Source organism: Marmota flaviventris, chromosome 4 (assembly GCF_047511675.1).
Source record: "Marmota flaviventris isolate mMarFla1 chromosome 4, mMarFla1.hap1, whole genome shotgun sequence".
Lineage (NCBI taxonomy): Eukaryota > Metazoa > Chordata > Mammalia > Rodentia > Sciuridae > Marmota > Marmota flaviventris.
The window spans coordinates 114,546,275-114,567,286 of NC_092501.1; positions in this window are offsets into that span (position 1 = coordinate 114,546,275).

Here is a 21,012-nt window from a genome sequence, read left to right on the forward strand (position 1 = left end):
TGACTTAGTATCTAATGCCAGCTTAACAAAATGCAGGAGGTTGGAGGAGGGGGCTTTAGATTTTACCTTAGACTAGGGGACTGGAGAATAACAAATACAAAAATCCAAAAAAATAATGAAAATCCTTACTGATCATAAACATTACATGTATTATTAGGTGAGCATTACAGAAAAAGGCAGCAACTGGAGTCTTCATAAATGGCAATATCTAACACTCCAGAATGAGATTAAAATAAATTTAAAATGCCAGTGAGTCGTGTATAATTACATGTAAAACCAAATCTTTATTTTATACAATAAAATCATATTACTAATATCATAAAGATTTAAAAGGGGCATAAAATTTCAAAAATATATTTTGTCCGCTATTCACATAAGATAAGTCTTGAAATGTTGTTTGAGCAGAAATTGATTCACATATAGTCTTCATTTATAATAAAAATACCACATTAGTAGAGGTTTGGAAAATCTGTAACAATACATTTTAGAGATAAATTTTTACTCCATTCTTCAGATGAGAAATTTGAAAACTAACAAGCTAAGAAAATAGTTAATATGTTTTCCAACTACTTCATTTAGACTTTCTATGCAAAGGGTGAAAAATAAGTTTATGAAGCACAATATACTACCTGTCTCTGGAGATTTAAGATGTTTATTAACTTGTTAGTGACCCAAAGAAGTCCTGTAATCAAAAAATAGAATTGTTTAACAGTCATTTTCCAAATTTGTTAAACTATAAAATATAACTCATGCTCTTAGAACATACTTTTAAAAACTAGAGGGATGAAGTGTGAAGGAATATATCCCCCACCAAAAAAAAAAAAAGACTAGTATTCTTATGATTTTGAAGCTGCTTAACTAGAACCTCTTTATTTTGTTGACTCTTAATAAATTATGAGAGATTTTTTAAGGCAAATAAAATGTTATCACAGTTGTATGACATCCTTTCCCTTCTGAATGGAGCTCTCAGCCAACGACAGGTCATTAAGGAAGTTATTTCAAGCCTAGGTATGAAACTCTTGCCAGTAGTTCTTAAGTTTAATGGAACTGGAAGCTCTATAACACCAAAGTATTTCTCATAAGGAGATGGATAAACTCCACATTTTTTTGTTTGTTTGTTTGTTTGTTGTAGCAGAGGTGTGACAGTAAAACCTATAATACATCATTCTAGAATAAACAGCATAGATCCAGTAAAGGTTAGAAACTTAGGATCAGCAGGAAGAGTAGTCCATTTGTACAAAAAGATACCACCTACCAGAGGTTTAAAAAAATAAAATTTAAAAAAAGTCAAAAAGATGTAATATTTATGAAACAGAGTGAATATAGAGAGAAATGACCAATACACAAGATGGAAAAAGTTGAGCATACAGAGAAAAAGCATTAAGTAGAGATACACAGATGACTGCATAAGATTAAAAAGAGAATGGGTAACTAATAACTCATTATGTTATGCAATCAAATAGGCATCATAAGTCCACTTTTAGACCATCATCATCAAGGTGCACCATCCAGAGTACAGAGAGAACCACACTGAGTGAGATCCAATTGAACAGGATTAAACATTACTGTTATTTTAGATGCAGATGTTAAAAAATGCTCAGAAATTCACCAAATACTAAAACTGAATTGGATTTTTTTCATTCAAGAAGGATGCTTCTTGAGATTTATAAAAATCTTTAAAATATACTGACATTTATCTTTTCAAGGCATTTGCCCAATATTGACATCTTTGGGATTACAGAAATAAAACAATATCCTTCAGATTCATTTATTTTACTACTTTTTCCCTGTGCAATGAGCATATTAGCAAGACCACCATAAATTTGCAAAGGAAGAGTAAAATTCAACACACTTGAAAAGTATAGCTTTAAAAGTCCCTTTAAGTTAAATTAAGACAAAATTTATATTTGGAAGCAAACAACCCTAGGTCTACTGAATCAAAAATATTTAAGGAAAAAAAAAACAGCACCTAACAATTCCATTCCCCTTGAGCTGTTGCTCTCACCCATGAAACCCTACTAGGATTATTTCAAAGAAAAAATTAAAATTATATAATATTCAGTATAAAGGTAAAGCATCATGAATTTAGTTCCTAATTAATTAATACAATATATTAATAAGTCCATGCCACTAATAAAAAGACTTAGGTGATAAAAAAATAATGTAAAATATCATAGTATTATTCTGCAACAAAAAATGCTGTAGATTTTTCAAATTGTTATGTTAACCTGATAGAGAACATTAATAACATTTAAATAATTTTATGAACTCTAAATTTAGAAAGAAATATGAAGAATATCATTGAAATAATCATGTCTTAGGTAATACCTTGCTGTGTTATTTTTGAGAGTTATTTCACTTTCAGAAATATATGAAAACATCATAGTGAAGCCCACTATCATGTACATCCACAAGAATGGGGTCCTAAGTAGAATAAGATATATTTCATGCTTGTATAATTATATCAAAATAAATTCTACTGTCATGTGTAACTAAAAAGAACCCATAAATAAATAAATAAGAAAATGAGGGGGCAGGAGGGAGGGCATGATGGTGATGAGAATCACTAAGGTGACTACTTTGTTATTAAGATCTACCTTTGTTTAGTGTGTTTTCCTATGATGTGTTTTGTTTTACAGAAATCATTTTTTAAAAAGGTGGTAGCAAGTAACTATGATTTAATATAAAAAATCTAACATTAAATACTAACATTAAACATATTTAACAAACTAAAAATATATATAATCTGTACTTTAATTGACCAAAAAAGAAAAATCATATTACCCAGAAACTATTTAAAGATGTTTTTACATGCGGTTTGAAATGATCACAATATATTATGATATATTGTGATCTAAATATACTTTCATACATTGTTAAAATAGCATATTATTCTCAGTAATTTAAATAATGAAAGAAAATGTCTCTATTTAATAGTATTGCCAGTGCAAAACTAAATCTCAAAATTTTCATAATATTCCATTAGGATTAGCTTTTATACACTGAATTTGATTTTCAAATGTTAGAAATGAATAATTTTAAAAGTACTTAAGCAAATGTAGTACATTTATGTAAATAGGTTATTTCTTTGGTGATTTTCCTCTTCTTTTAATAAATGAGCCCAATGCAATAAACTTTCCTCTTAGAACTGCCTTCAGTATCCCAGAGATTTTGATATATTGTTCCACTATTCTCATTTACCTCTAAGTAGTTTTATTTCATCCTTCATTTCTTCAATTATCCATTGGTCATTCAATACCATGTTGTTTAGTCTCCAGGTGTTGGAGTAGCTTCTATTTTTTATATTATAGTTAATTTCTAATTTCATTCCATTATGATCTGATAGAATGTAAAGTATTGTCTTTTGCATTTTTTTGTATTTGTGAAGATTTGCTTTGTGGACAAAGATGTGGTCTATTTAGAGAATGTTCCATGTGCTTCTGAAAAGAAAGTGTAGTCATTCATTGATGTATGAAATATTCTATATGTCTGTTAAGTCTAAATTATTAATGGTATTATTAGTTCTGTGGCTTCTTTATTTATTTGAAGATCTATTGATTGGTGAGAGAGGCGTGTTGAAGTCACCCAGTATTATTGTGTTGTGATCTATTTGATTCTTAAGATTATGAAGGGTTTGTTTTCTGTATGTAGATGCTCCATGGTTTGGGTTATGAATATTTAAGATTGTTATGTCTTGTTGATGCATAGTTCCCTTGAGTAGTATAAAATGGCCTTCTTTGTCCCTTCTGATCAATTTTGATTTGAAGTACACTTTATGAGATATGAGGATAGAGACCCCTGCTTGTTTGGGAGTTCCACATGAATGGTATGTTTTTTGCCATCCTTTTACCCTCAGTCTGTGGATGACTTTGCCTATGAGGTGAGTCTCTTGGAGATACCATATTATGGGGTCTTGTTTTTTAATCAAGTCTGCCCCTCTATGTCTTTTGATTGATGAATTTAGGCCATTTGCATTCAAAGTTATTATTGAGAAATTATTTTTATTCCCTACTTTCTTTATTTTTTTTTATTGACTATACCCCCAGTGTAGTTCCTTCCTTTGCCGGATTTCATTTTTATTTTTGATTTCTTCTTTGTAAAATATTTGGTTAAGAATGTTTTGTAGTGCAGGTTTTTTGGTTGTGAATTCTTTCGATTTTTATTTATCATGGAAAGTTTTAATTTTATAATCAAATCAGAAGCTTAGTTTTGCAGGTTATAGTATACTTGGCTGACATCCATTTTCTTTCAGAACTTGGTAAATATTATTCCAAGACCTTCTAGCTTTAAGGTTTGGTTTCTATCTGAATGTTACTTGAGTTTTTTTTTTTTTTTTCTCTGGCCACTTTTAAGATTCTATCCTTATACCGTATGTTAGATATCTTCAAAGAATGGAATGTTACTCAACCACAAAAAAAAAAAAAAATTAAATTATGGCATTTGCCAATAAGTGGATGGAACTAAAGAATATCATGTTAAGTGAAATAAGCCAACCTCAAAAAACCAAATGCTGAATGTTCTCTCTGATTTGTAGATGCTAAGCCCAAACAAAGGATGTTGGGGAGGGGATTCATAGAAATAGATTGGACTAAACAAAGGGTAATGAAGGGAAGGGAGGGGAGAGGGGAATAGGAAAATGAGTAGAATCAACTGGTCATAACTCTCCTAGCCTTGTATTTGTATACACAACCAGGGTAACTCCACATCATGTACAACGACAAGAGTAGAAACCTAATAGAATAAGTTATACTTTATGTATGTGTATTCTGCAAAAATACATTCTACTGTCACATATAGCTAAAAATAAGTAAATAAAAATGTAGTACATTTACCAATAAATCATCTTCCTATGCCAGCAGCTTCTATATATCCATTAAGAAGCTTTTTTTATCATACACAATCACCTGTAGGAACTGCAAAAGGCTGGGTAATAACATGAACAATAAATAAATAAAGCAAATCCAGTACAAGTAAAGCTTATTAAAAGGAAGCCTAAAGATACTACATGGTGGGCTGGGGACATAGTTCAGTGGTAGAGCATGCACTTACTAGCATGTGCAAGGCCCTGGGGACCTGGGTTCAATCCCCAGCGCGCGCGCACACACACACACACACACACACACACACAGATACTATGCGAAGTCATCAAGTTCCATAGCACATGATTTGAAAATTATGTTCTAAATGAGCTAAACTAACCATATACTTTGCTTCCAATCTACATAGTGTTTACAAAGCAAAAGAAAAATGAACACTGCCCATATGGCAAACTTTGAGTTTCCCAAAATATATATAGTGGAAACAAACCTAATTTGATATTTCAGCAACCTTAAACAAATAATGTACTTAGTGCAAAAATATGATAATTTATTCGTACTAATTTATTTAAGAATTTATCATCAAGAATGAAAAACCTTCTGAGCTAGATCAACCGGGTACTTAAACTTTTTACTAAACACTAATTGGCAGAAACTCATTGTTACATAACTAATTTTCATTTGAAGTTAATGGGTTTGTTTTTGGTTTTGTTTTGTACTGGGGATTGAACCCAGGGGCAATTAATCACTGAGCCACGTGCCTACACCTTTTTTATCTTATACTTTGAGACAAGGTCTTGCTAAATTGCTTAGGGCCATGCTAAGTTGTTGCAGCTGGCTTTGAACTTGTGATCCTCCTGCCTCAGCCTGCAGAGTCACCGAGATTATAGGCATGTGCCAGCATACTCTGCAAATTAATGGTTTATATAACAATTGTCTTCTAGTATCTACTATGATCTTTGATAGCAAATGCAAATTACGTAGTGTAATTTTATCACTGTCACTGAAATTGTTAATATGACCTGTTCTAATACATTTTTACTTATTTTTAACTGATTAATTTGTATATCCCAATTCTCCATGTTCTTTCTCATTCCAATGGGTAAGGTATTTTTCTGGTTATAATGTTTAATATTTTTATAAGTATAGGAATAATTTATGGCTTTCTATGAACGTTGTTTGAATTTGAGAATGTAACTTTCAAACATATCTCCTGGTATGACATTATTTATAAAAATAATAAAAGAAAGACAGAAAACTATCTACAGTTACTTCAAAACTAAAACTTGAGATTGATAATTCTTTTTTTAAAGAATGCTAATTTGGAAAATATATATATTATTATTCCTATACAAAAACAGAATAGTTCTGAGGACTGAATTGGAGTGGCTTGTGTTCCATGTTTTTGTGGTAATGTCAGAGTGTATCCTGGTGGTATCCATAACTAAAAAGAACAAATATATATATAAGTGATATTGCGACTTAAAAAAAAAAAGAACTACTTTTTATCTAAAAACATTTTTTTTCTTTTTAATTGGTAAAATAAAGCTGGGCATGATGTTGTACACCTGTGGAGCTTAGGCAGGAGGATCACTTGAGCCCAGGAGTTCAAGGCCAGCCTAAGCAACAGCCACACATGTCTCAAAAAATAAAGGAAAAAAGGTTTAAAAAAATAGATAAAAATTATAACTAAAATCCATTGTTATACTTTCTTTCATAATAATTTTATCTTAAAACTAAGATAGAATAAAGACTTACACATTGTTTAAACAAAAACTTCAGTAAATAAGAGGATTTTCTCTACTAATATTTTGTTTTACACTCTCAAAAGAAGATCCTAATGAGACCCTAATGAGAGATTTAAGTGTTTCCTGTAGTAAATTTTATAACTTTCTTACTTTTAATGCAGAGACCAGAATTTGGTGCATATTTTGTGTAATATATATATATATATATATATATATATATATATATATATATATATATATCACTTAAATAATGCCTGGTACTTAAGAGACATGCATGGAGTATTTGTTGAATAAATAAATATTTTACAGAAAAACCCTTAAGATAGGATGATCACCTAGAAGACAGTACCAATCTTCCTATAAACCATTATCTATACAATCATAATTTTATAGTTAAAAAATACAACCTAACAGTCATCACTTCATGATAGCAAGAAGCAGATACTATAAATTTTTAAAAGTTTGATACCAGAATATTCTAAAACATTTCTTAGGACATAAAAGTCTCAATAGAATCCAGGTTCTGAATGTGTATGGAAAATCAGGACTCAACAGCTTGTTCCCAGGTTTAGAAGAACAATTCAGTAGCAACAGCACCTGAAACACACAAAAGGATTGTCTAAGAGCAGCCAGAATAGCACTGCCAAGGTATTTTATAGTGCTCCCAAACTGCCTTGGGCATATTTTTACTGGTTTTGTGGTATTAGTTTTAGAGTTAAAAGGAGCCAATTTGGAAAAGACCCGCAGGGAACACAAGCAGCAGGTTTTCTTTGCTCATAATATTTTCTCATACAGCTTGCCAGAATAGAGGTAATAAAAATTCATATTTTTCCCATCCTTCCAAAAAACTACGTTACCCCAAGTGTACCGGAAAAGAATTGGGTTTTAGCTAGTATATTTAACTACTGTGTTTTGTATTCCAGAAGTGTTAAGTGAATCCATGGTGTCTCCTCCCCAGGTCTGGATGTTAGCAAGTTCAGAGTCACCATGTTAGAAACTCTTTGTCTTAGAGTTTTTGGTATACATAACACTCTCTAGCTCCTTTATTTTTTTAGCCATTCTTGTGTTTTGGGAATTGTGTTGACCATAAGCTTCAACTGTGAACTGCTCAAGTTATGTGTTCTGACTTAAGAACTTTAGTTCAAGTAAGTTCTGACTTAGCACAACTCAGATAGCACTGACTCACGCTATCTCCTAGGAAGAATATAAGTTGATGCCTTTAAGAACTTAACATTGTAGTATCTCCCTTTGCTGCTTTATATCATTCAACTCGCCAAAATATAGCTCTGACATGAAGGGGAGGTTTAAAAGGCATCATTTAAGAAACCCTTCCCAAAATAAAGCCAAATAATTAATATAAAAAAACTTACAGTTTAAGAGAAATGATCCATATAAAAATAACTTCTATATAATATACAAAGTACTGTAGTAAAGGTGTATAGATATGGCACTTGATAAGGCTGAGGAGCTCAGGGGGAACTTCCTGGAGTAGATGGAATGGATTCAAGGGTGGAGAGCATTGAGCCAAGTAAATAGCTGAGACAGTAGTTTCAGAGACATAAAACATGAAGCTGAGTAAAGAAAATACAGTTTTAAATTAATTATGATGTGAAAAGATGGTTCAACCAACAAGAAATTAATTAGGATAAGTATGCAGGGGTCAGATAATGGAGTCTATATGCATGCTCAAGTCTGACTTTAATCAATAAGTGAACAATTTTTTAAAAAAATATTTTTTAGTTGTACATAGACTCAATATCTTTATTTTATTTATTTATTTTTGTGTGGTGCTGAGAGTCGAATTCAGTGCTTCACATGTGCTAGGCAAATGCTTTACCACTGAACTACAGCTGCTCCAGCCCTATGTGAAAGATTTTAAGGAAGAAGAATGACATGTTCTAAGAGGTTCACTGTGGTGGCATTATTGATAAATTTAAGAATAATGGGGTTTAAGGCAAGGAAAACAATTTTTAAGTTGTTAATAGTATTCCAGTGCAGAGGGGAGACAGAGCTGAAACAGTTCAGCAGTCTAGATGTAAGAAAACTGCCCCCAAATTCTCAGATCCTTGTTTGGAAACAAGCTACAAAGAAGGCAACGTATTTAGGATTTTTTTTTCTTTGTACCAGGGATTGAACCCAGGGGTGTTTAGCCAGCCCTTTTTAATTTTTTTTTTTTTTTCATTTTGAAACAGTGTCTCACTAAGTTACCCAGGGCCTCACTAAGTTGCAGAGGCTGACCTTGAACTTGTGATCATCCTGCCTCAGCCTCCCAAACCATGGGATTACACCTCGACTAGCATGAGGAATTTTTAAAACAACAGATTATACTAATTGATTATTTCCAAAATATCAATACAATGCAAATTAGATTATTATAGTGTCTTAATGTCAGTTAATTCCTTATTAACTGTCATTAAGACACTATTGTCATTAATGTCAATTCCTTCCCACCCCTATCTCTGGTTAGAAGCTGGAAAATTGACTATTCTTGAAAACACATTTAAAAGCTATCTCTTAAATTACATGGTTTCAGAAGGTAACTAATTCTGTTTTTCACAGGGTGAATATTGTTTATCTTATTTCCAATATTTAAGAGTACAATCTAGTTAGAGTCTATAGTCCCCTCATCCTAAACTGAAAATATACACAACAATTTTTTAAAAGTAGTCAATTAAAAGATCATCCAGTTATTCTAAGAATACTTACATAGCATGAAAAATTTGGGGTATTATTATTATTATGTTCTAGAAAGTTTATGATATTATTGTAAATATTTTCAACTGAGATTAATTCAGTATTATTTATTTTTACAGATAATTATAATTAAGATTAAAACTTTATTAATAATCGTATCAGGTATTTGGAGGCATTTGGGTAATAGCACACAAAGTCAAAACTATCTTATATATTCCAAGCACCTGGTGCTTAGCAGCTACTCAATTATGGTTTGTTCAATAATTAATATTTGTTGAAGGAATTTGTCTCTAAGTCCAATTATCTGAACAGATGTAGGTAGACCTGTTATTCTTTGTTGCTTCATCTGTGTGTGTGGTCAATCATTCATATTAATTTTTTCTCTTACTTTTGGCAGGCACACAGGGTAACAAGGAGATGTCTGTGATCTTGTGGAAGATTGGCTTTAAACTTTACCTTTACTCCTACAATCTTTGTGAGATCTCCACTAAAAGTCTGAACCATTTACTAGGCAGTTCATCAACAACTTCACATTATTCCTATAGAAACATGCTTCTGTAATCACCTTAACCTTTCACAAAATTAGCTGACAGGATGTGCATTCCCTTTCAAGAAGTCAATGTTGGTTTGATAAATTTTGACCACTTTTTCTTGCCTCTACAATGTGGGGATAGCTAAATAGAAGGAAATCCCCCACTTCCCAAATAAAACAGTTCCTTAATTTTAGAAAGTAAATGGTCTTAACTGATGGAGTAAGAGTCTGGGCAGTACAGAACATCTCTATCTGCTTTCCAATTCTCTTGAACAGTCAGAGAGTACCCATGTGGAATAGTTCTAACCAGTGAGGTTTAAATAAAATCTTGTTGGTATTCCTGGTAAAGCTTTAAGCTTATCCAGGAAAAAAAAAAGGAGAAATATAGTGTTGACTTCTCCTTTACTTCTATTCTTGAACTGGACAGCCAGAGACACTGCTTCTAAAGAATTACTAACCCACATTCATATAAAAGCTTTAGTTAATGCCATCTAGCTTTCCCAACCTGTCTCTTCCACATTATGATTAACATCATGTTTATACTGTATAATCACTGAACACAATAGGACCTGGTTCCAGATCCCAAGTCTTAAAGCATCCTTGTAAAGGATCCATCCAACTTCTCTTATCTGAATTTCAGTTCCTTGACATCTCCAGTTACCTTTACCTCCACCACTCCCTAAAGCCACTCTCTCCTGGACACACCATTACCCTATCAACTAACTATGAAATACTTATTTCAAATGCTTTTTTGTTTTACATGAAGCACACATCCACCCTGATTACCCATTCTATAACTCTCTTACACCTGTTTTTGCTAATATCTGGAGACTCCTTACCACTCTATTTTTTCCATGTTCTCTCCTAAGTTAACTAATTAATAGAGTCAACAAACAATTAAGAAATCCCTATGCTATGGGTTACAGAAGAAAATCTGACATAATCCTGCCTTTAAAGAACTTAATATCATGGCAGGGGAGATATATATAATGGGAGAATCAAAACCCAAAATATTATAAATTGTGGTAAGCGTTAAAAAAGTAAACAACACATGATTGAGAAGGAGAATCACATACAAGGGAAGAGACAGAAGGTCAAAGATACTTTTTCGAGGAGCTGAAGTTACAACCAAGCCCTCAATAAGGAGAAGAGCAGTTGGTAGAAGAACATGTTGGGCAAAAGTAAGACTGTACAAAACCCTTCTCTGTCCTCGTCTTTCCTGTTCTCATGTTTTGGTCTTCTCCCTCTGGCCAAGCTCTGCTGTACTGCTGCTTGTCCTGATCTTGTCTTTTCCTTTCCCTTTTCTCAAAACTTCCTTCTTTTCCCTTTAACCACCATATAATGTAGAACTGAAAAAAATCTAAAATCTTTGTCTAATAATTATTATTTATTAAATGATAAATTATTAACTTATATGCTCTTAATTTTAAAAAGCATCATAATGCTATATGTTCTCTTTAAATGAAAATCAGCAGAATTTTATTCAGTGCCACACAAATTTTCTTCCTTATGAATCAATGAAATATTACTAGAAAGAAAAACCTTTATAATTCAGCAAATGACAAGTGAAATAAAGTTGGACTGTGCTTAATCAGTTTTACAATAATTTTCTGATATGAAAGCTAAAATGAAACCTAATCTAACCAAGTCTTATGAGAAGGATGCTTAAGCACCCACAAAAAAATTTTAAATATTTTTCTTTTTCCTCTCTTGTATAAGCTACATATCTATAAACCTGTCTTAAAATTTTAAACAGATAAAACTGTAGAATGAAATGCCTAGTCCGGTGTGATGGCTTTCACTACGGTACCACCAGAATGTTACATTTGGTAATATTAGTACTTAACATGTTTACAGCATCCATACTTAGTTGTTGTCCCAGTAAAATACAAAACATTCACCTCCAAGTTTCCACATTTTTGCATACTCCATAGGAATAGATGATTCTAGTACTTTTTCTGGCTTAATTGGGCCCAATCTTCTTTGGGGCCCACCATAGCAAAATATTCTCTCATCATAGGGTATAGCAGTGACAAGTCCTGCTGGCTTAACAGGTCCTAATCGTCTTCCTTCCAGAGACATTTCTGTCTCTCCATCTGGAACACCAATGAAACTATTACCTCAAACAGAACTCTGGTGAATGTTTTTCAATTTTTACACCACTGAAAGCTTCATTATTTATTGTTCATTATTTCCTGTCATAAAAATGGCCAGGGTTACCTGTTTGGTTTTCTATTTTCCCATGTTTTTGGTTATTATAATCTATGGATTCTTCAGGAAATGGGTTTTCTTTTGCCTCTGCATAAGATAGACCTTTTCCTGATCTCCTTTGCATAGAGGTCTCTCTTTCTAAACCTAACTTTGAATTTTGGGTGTCTCTTCCAAAATGAGAAGTTTTTTTCATTTCATGACTGCCTGCTATCATTTTGAGGACTATGTTCTGAAACGTAAAACACCAAAAATTATCACATTAATGCAAAATTATTGAACTACTCTTTTAACATTTTCCTCCATCTTCCCACTCTTCACTTCCTTGGAGTCCTCTAATATATGATTGTCCTAGTTATTAGAGAAGTAAATCAATGATATGAACCAAGAAAAAATGTTGGGTAATCCAAAGTCATTTGTATTTGTTGCTCAATTTTGCATTTTTATATTGTAGCTACCTATACTATATATACTATTCTGGTAATTCATGTCCCAAAACATTAATAAAATAGAACTGTAAATTGCTAACTCAGAAATGGCTATGAAACTGCACACACATAAACTGCACACATGACACTTGTTTGCCTCCTTTCTGAATCCTGCTCTAATTTTAAAATGTACAGCTATCATTATCAATCATAGTCTAGCATTTGCGAAAATGTTCCTTCTTAAATCTTTCTGGATCTGAATTGATGTTTGAATTTCAAATAGATATGCTATTATAGAAAAGAATTAATGGTCTCATTTATCAAAGTAATTAAGAACAGGTACTACTTGGAAATACAGGGAAAAGTAGCAAAAATAATAACAGATAATGTTCAACTTTAAACCAAAAGCAGTAATGTGGTAAATATATACTAAAAGATAGTATTAAATGGCTATATTTCATGTAATAGTTTTAATTCTATTTCAATTTGTTCTACATCTTTATTCCTCTCTTGTTCACACGGTATTTGTATAACTTTATCATCAAATACAGTGATTAATCTTTGGTGAACAATGCTTTTTTTGTCATACATCATAATCAACATGCAGGTCGTATTCTTTTTTTTTTTTCTTGTTTGGTAGTGGGGACTGAACCCAGGAGTCCTTTGCCACAGAGTTACATCCCAGTCCTTTTTATTTTGAGACACAGTCTTGCTAAGTTGCTGAGGGTCTTGCTAAATTGCTGAGGTTCACCTCGAACTTTCAATTCTCCTGCTTCAGAAGGAGTCACTTGGATTATTTACGTGACACAACTCCAGGCTATAATTTTTCTTATATTGCTCCAGAGTCAAAACAGTTCCAAAGATGGGCACCACTGACAATTTGGCTGAGCCTGTTCCCTGCACTACAAGAAAATCTCACTGACCTCCAGACACTATATGCCAAAAGCACCTTCCCCCTGTGTCCCCCAATCACTATGATGACTACCAAAGCTCTCCCCATACATTTCCAAACAACCATTGGAAGCAAAAAAGATATCAGGTAAATTGTTTAGAGTAAAAGGAATAAAAAAGACCTTCAAAGTTTCTGAGTAATAAAACAGATCACAGGTTAAAGATTAAGGCTCAAAATGGCAAAAAACAAAGCACCCCATTAAAACTTCACAACAAAACCACTCAAAGCTGGAGGCCAATCTCATAAATTTAAATACCTTTAAAAGTAAAGGAAAATAATTTTCTATGTAAAATTCTACAATGAAATCACCCACTAATTGTGACAAAGAATACATTTTGCAAATATGTAAGATTTCAAATACTAGCCAAGAGAGATTTAGAGAGATTTTCCCTAAGAATGTCTAACTTTTAAATATAATGCAAATGTCTTATTTTAACAAATGTATTCAATTAAATTTTTCTCAATTTTTCAATTGTGCTAACATTGTTTATTTTGTCCAAAAGTAAAGATTCAGGGTGACCATAAGCAGGACAGGAATGAGCACTTCAACAGAAAGCACATATTACTATTTTTCCTCAGACATTATTAGAAAATTAAAAATCACTGATATCTTTGATGATCAGAAGGCACAAAAAAATAGGCCATCATGACATTAACTAAATATCCTGGAGTACAAATGGAAACTGGATAACAATGCATACAGAAAAAGGTCCAACTAGGTTTGGCAGGTGGGGGAGAATTTGCTTTTAGTTCCTCTAAAGGAAAAAAATGAGACACTTCCTAGTCTATCATTTAAGATTCTGAGTATGTGGAGTATGCTTGAAAACTATATTAACAGGACAATATTGAACTTCTTTGGTTCCATATCTACTCTACTTAAAAAAAATTCTGAACTTTTCCGTTATTATTTTTACTATTATCTAACAACTACACTTATGAATTCAATGACTCTTATACATCAGTTTTCTTGCATCAAAAGCACAGTTCTAGAAAAGCAAACAAGAAATTCCTTCATTATTTGAAACAAATAAATAAGCTTAGAAAACTGCCTGAGAGTAAAATGGAAAAAGCATTCCATTTAACTCTTAAACATTATTTTCAATTATTGAATTTATGACATAAATGAGACTATAGAATAAAATAAATAATTTTACTAATAATGAACATGCTATTTCTGTTTGGCCTTCAGTTGGACAGGAATGCATCAAAACACATTGAGGTAGATTTTGACAGAGTTTAAATGACTGCAGGAAAAGTCAGGCACTACACAAGAAAAGTAAGCTTATAAAATCTATCTCTGACTTGCTGTAAAGAACACTGAGCTTAAAACCAAATAAACTGCTCTCCTACTTTCTAGTAACGAGTCTTTGACAACGTCACAAAAACTTCCAGTTTCATCATCTATAAAGTGTGGATAATAATACCTACCACAGGATCATGGTGAAGACTCGATTATAAAATATGTGAAATTACTTTCTGAAGGATCTATATAGGGCCTTTGGAAGTAAAATGACCACTAGAATTAAATCCCAGTGCTAACTCTAAGCAGCTGTGTGACCCTGTACAATAAGGAAGATGTTACTTACCTCTTTCCTTTTCTCAGCTACTCCTGATAGTTACTGAACACTGACTACAGATAGGTCAACACTCTCCTAGTCACTGTTTATGAAGCAGTAGATAAGACCCACACCTCTCTACCCTGTGGTACTTCAGCAAATAAGTAAATAGAACAAACAACATAGCTTAGAACTGATAAAATCTGTGAAGGAACTAAACAGACTAAGATAAAACTGATGGGTTATCCCACTGTAGGAAAAGAATTTCTCTGAAGTAGTGATGTTTCAGTTTAGCTCTAAATAATGAGAAATGCTATAAAAGTAGAGGAGAGTAGTCTAAGAAAAGGGAACAACACATACAAAGGTCCTGGACTAGTAACCTGCTTCATTAATTCTAAGCGAAAACATAATCATCATTAATTATTCATTTCAAAGGGAAAATACTATGTATTCTAATATCCCCAAATTGATATCCATTTATGGTAATAAAAACACCAAATCCAAGAAACAATGATCACACATAAACTGACACTAGTTTTAATAATAATATGGCATTTTAATAATAATATGGCATTTTTCTTTCATTAATTATTCAAAGATGTACTGCTGTTTTCCTGTTTTCAAATTCTTTCATAGTTATGACACACATTAAACCGAAGACTAAGTTTAAAATACACATACTTCTTATACTTAATGTTCATAAAATTAGTTTTTTAGTACCCAAAACACCATAAAAAAGAGGAAAAAAAAGTCAGTTTTAAAAGTAGGGATTGTAAAGCAGATAATTGCAATTATAAATAAACAAATCATGAGAACTCTAAGACATAGTGCAATGCGCAGCAACAACTGCAAAGATACCCCTGTCCAGCCATGCTCAAAACGCATGCAAATCCAAGCTTGTCCCTCTAATACAAGGGAAAAAAATGTCTAGTACAAGAAAATACCTCATATAGTTTAAACAAGAAAAGAAAGAGTTTACTTCAGGGCACAATAATATCCCTATTTTACAGATAAGAAAGCTGAGGAGGCTTGGCCAAGGTCACACAACTAGCACAGGTAGAGCAGGGAATGACCATCTATTCAGGTTCCAAGCCTCATTATTAACCTCCCTCTCATATATGTCTCCTCAAGCAAAACCACCATTATGCTACTAACATTAAATCATTAATAACTGTGAGTTATTTTCACTATTTTCTCCTGGAACACAGGTCAGGATTACCATAAATATATATATATATATATTGTTTTGCTAGGGATTAAAAAAAAAAAGCACTAGTTGGATAAATCTTCGTTAAATGAAACTACACCTGGTTTGAGTAACTTAGCCAACTCATCTCCCTTTCCTTCTCTGTAAACATATTGTAGAAATATGGTTATATTACAAATTTCATACCTTAAACATGCTATTACAATGAATTTTAATTTTTCTTTTATCTCTAAAAATGTTCTGTAATGTCCTTTGAAGAAAGCCAGTTTTGCCTTTCTCCATCAGTTATTAACAGTCACCCTAAAACAGAGCTTCGTTTTCTGGTAAAGCATTTTCAATTTATTAGGCTCACACACATGTCCATGCCTGCACAGTGCCCAAACATGTCACAGGTCCTCTGGCTTCTCCTCAAATCTCAGAGCAGATTTCACTTTTTCTGAAAGAACCATCTCCCCCAACCCCCACCAAGAGGAGTCAGCCTCCCTTCCTACATGCTCTGGTACCAGCAGGACAGTGCACACAGCAGAACTGCTCCAGACTCTGCTTTGCTAGACTCTAAGAATCCCTGACCTGTTTTGTTTACCAATATTTCTCTTTCAACACAGTGCCTGGCACAGGGTTGATCCAAAAATGATATTATAGATGAGATAAATGACCACTCTCTGGTACTTTTCAAAGTGAATAAACTTTGCATTTATGAAGAAAAAACAATATTGAAAAATAAAGCTTTTGTAACTACTGTCCCATACCACTGTGGAAGCAAAATCTCTTATATTCCGTAGTCCCTGTGTTTTCCTAGCAACATCAAGAGAAGAGTAGCATCTGTGCAAGCCCTCTATGAGCATAATGATACTTTTTTCTCCTATAGAGTATATTTAAAGCAGGTGATGAGGACACGGCTTTGCTGAGCCCATTCATTATATTTCCTGTTGCTCTAAAATCCTTATTTTCTTCCTTCTAACAAACCCTATAAGTAAGCACATCAGTCGCATTTCTTTGTTTCTTAGAAAACTCTTCTGAAATTGGATTATTTTCAACTTTCTAACATACATAAAATAACATAAGAACTATTAAATCATATGTAACACTGCTAATTTACTATCATTCCCATGCCACTATCATTTATGCCTCCTCTCATTAATGCCTTCTGTCCAAAGGTACACTGGTGGACTCAGGCAAGCCAGGGAAGGTTCCCTTGTTGATAAATGGGGCACTTATATGTGAAGCACTAGACTCACTGGCCAAAAATAATTTAGAAATAACTTTTGTTATTTTGCTTTAATTCAAATATTTTTATTTATTGAGGAAAATATACTAGAAAATTATAAGTAAACATAACACAACATCATTTATTATCACAATTGTAAAAACTGAAAAAAATAAGTATTTAAACAACTGAAATTGTCATATAGGAAACATGAGTCAAGTGCAAAAAAACTAAATTTAACTTTTGTGATCTCTTCTTCCAGGATCATGAGTATAATGACTCTAAATTCAGTATTATTCCATCATACATGTTCTTGCAAATGTCACACTAAACTACTACTAGATAATAAAAAAAAACTCTTACAATTTAGATGCCAAAACATGCTAGTGAAATTTTAGCTAATTTTTAAGGGTTGTAAAAATTCAAATAAAGGGAATTCTTAAAAAGAAATACCAAAGGAATGTTCATTTATGGGATAGAATAATATTTCTTAAAAGATCATGGTACGCCAGTATAACAGGTTATCTACTAATATATAAGCTGCTCCAAGGAGAAGAAATGCTCTAACAATTAAACAAAAACAAATAAGTAGATATTTCTAACAAAATGATAGTATAAACTGATTAGTACATAATGTACATTATAGCAGAAACAGAACACTAGCATTCTAGGTCTATATTTAACCAGTGTATACTTTTTGTTTTCAAAATTCTCAACTAATTCCTTTCAATTACATAAATCAGGACTTTTGGGGTAAAATATCTTTAGTTGTTGAATATTATCTATCATGATTACAGCATGCTTTATCTCTAAAAATTTAGGTAGCTCAAAATTTATATTAGTTTGTTCTATAAAAATATTCTATATGATTCTGAGATTAGAAAGTATATAGACCAGGAATATTTCCCATTTCTAACAAGTACATGTACACAAGTGGTAATTAGATGATCATGTTTTCCATGTATTATAAAAATAAAATAAAATCTTTAAAAAATATTTTGGTGGAGGCAATAACCTATCTGTCCAAACCCATACAATGAAACTATCATGCTATACTCAATGTCATTCTTGACTATTCTTTTCAAAATAACCATCTCCGTGTTTATATTTCACTTCATCTACAGAGATTCTTCAGCTTGTCCTCAACTATACTATTTCACTATTTTTCTAAGTCTGTATTCAGTGGTGTACTATACCCAACTTGAACATCTTACAAGAAAATGTGTAAACTGGCTGTTAAGTTATAGATAACCTGAAATCAGCCATGGTGGGAATACTTATACCATAGAAATCAGCAAAAACTAAAAGTCAGGCATCTCCTGCCTTTCACTTCTATATCTTCTCTAAGAGCCAGCTGTGACACGTGCACCAGCACACTATTGGCATCTAGGAACCTAGTGAATATTTTCCATCCTTATCTCTCAGCGTTCTCTTCGTACTCCTTCTCATGAGATGCTTTCTCATCTCCTGTGCTGAATCTTCCACCTTCATTTGATCTCTAAATTCAACTGTCTGCTTGATAACACTCCTTGATCTTTGAAACTTAGCTTGTTTTAAAACTGAACTCTTTCCTCCCAAATAAGTAAGTGCTTAGACATGCAGCATGAAGAATGACTTCTGAGTTGGGAACAAATCAGACAAGTTTCCAAATCCCAGTTCTTGACTTTTTATAGGTAATATATTTTATTTCTTCAAGCCTGTTTGCAAATGGAAGTAATATATATTTTACATTTGCACATGATTAAATGAATTAAGAGTATACAAAGCACCTACCTCAGTTCCTGACACATAGTATATGCTCAATAACTGGCAATTATTATTTTATGGTTAGTAAATGTTTAAGGAAGGGATAGGGAAATTAATTGGGGGGATAGAAGAATGGCAAAACTGAAAAAGAGGCTCATGCATTCTAATATTCTGAGAAGAGCAACACCCATCTTACACAAAACTAAATACCAAAAAAACTAATTATATAGCATATGCCTTAATGTATGTCATATACCATAATGTAGAGTTAATATGTAATCACTATACAAATCAGATATGGCATCTACCCAGAAAATTTCAAAAATTCAAAACAAAGTATAGCTGGACCATTTGAATTTAAGAGTGCCTCTAACAACATTCTAATAAAACTGTGATCCCAAAAGAACTCAAAAGAACCTACACAAACTGGGCATAGTGATGTGCACCTGTAATCCCAGTGACTTGGGAAGCTGAGGCAAGAGGATCTTTAAGTTCAAGGGCAGCCTCAGCAACTTAGCAAGACTCTCTCTCTCTCTCTCTGCCTGCCTCTCTCTCTCTCTCTCTCTCCTCTCTCTCTCTCTCTCTCACACACACACACACACACACACACACACAAACACACACACACTAGATGGAGATATAGCTCAGGGGTAAAACACCCCTAGTTTGATTCCCAGTAGTGTAAAAAAGAAGAATCACCTACACAATCTCTTTTCGTGACACTTTATAGAGACTAATTCTCAAAAAAGTAAGTCCTTTGGAGTAGCCTCTAGTTAATGCTAAACATGTTTATAGCAGTGCTCAATATATTACTAGTCTAAGAAAGCATCAACATTTATAATGCATTCAGAATAATTAAGATTTCTAAAATATGCATCTTAGAACTCACAAATTCCCAAGCAATTAATATGGCACTTAAATTATTAACTACATTTCTATGTATTTACAAAGTTGAAACATATAAGTAGGTTAGCAAAAGAAAGAGCAACAGAATGAAGTCTGGCAAAGACACATCAAGGGTGACCATATGCAAAATTTTCCTATCAATACTGTTACTCTTATTGGGCCCACAAAGCCTGGACCAAGAGAACATAAAAATTATCTACAAGCACAACTGTCTTCTCTATATATATGTATAAATATATTGTATAGCTGTTTGTACTTCTGAGTTGTAATGAATCTCTTCCATGTGATGTCATCATTAAAAAGTATTTAGGACAGAAAAGCTGCTACTGATAGTATTAGTTCTAGGTCAGACAAATATTTAAAAACAATGAAAGTGCAAACCAAGCAGTTTTCAATAGTGCTTGATTGAAGTATTTCCTAAGCATTCAAAAAAAAAAAAAAAAAAAAAAAAAAAAACCCTACCTAATCTTATTTTGTTAAGAAACTTTTTAAATGAAGGACTAAATATTATTATAAGTTACAAATATATGCCAGGAAACCTAGTGTCTAGTTTGTGAGATAAAACAAATCACAAACTAAAGGGACATAGAGATATTTATTAAAAAGGATGTTTATTTATTCTTTACTAGTATAAACTATAAAAGAAAGAAAAATATATAAGAGCACAGTAGAAGTTTTTTTTAATATTTTTGGAGTTATAGATTGACACAATGCCTTTATTTTATTTGTTTATTTTTATGTGGTGCTGAGGATCGAACCCAGTGTCTCACTTGTGCTAGGCAAGTGCTCTGCCACTGAGCCACAACTCCAGCCCAAATAGTAGAATTTATTTTAAATAGAATAATCAAATGTGGTTGGTGTATTTGTAAACTAGCCATTCAAAACCACTACATCAAATCATAGATGAGTTACTATCATCAAGTTTAAATTCATTATGAATTAGGAGACACTAACCATCAAAAGGAGGGAGATGAAAGGAAATCAAAGGAGATGTGGGTCAGACAGTGTAAA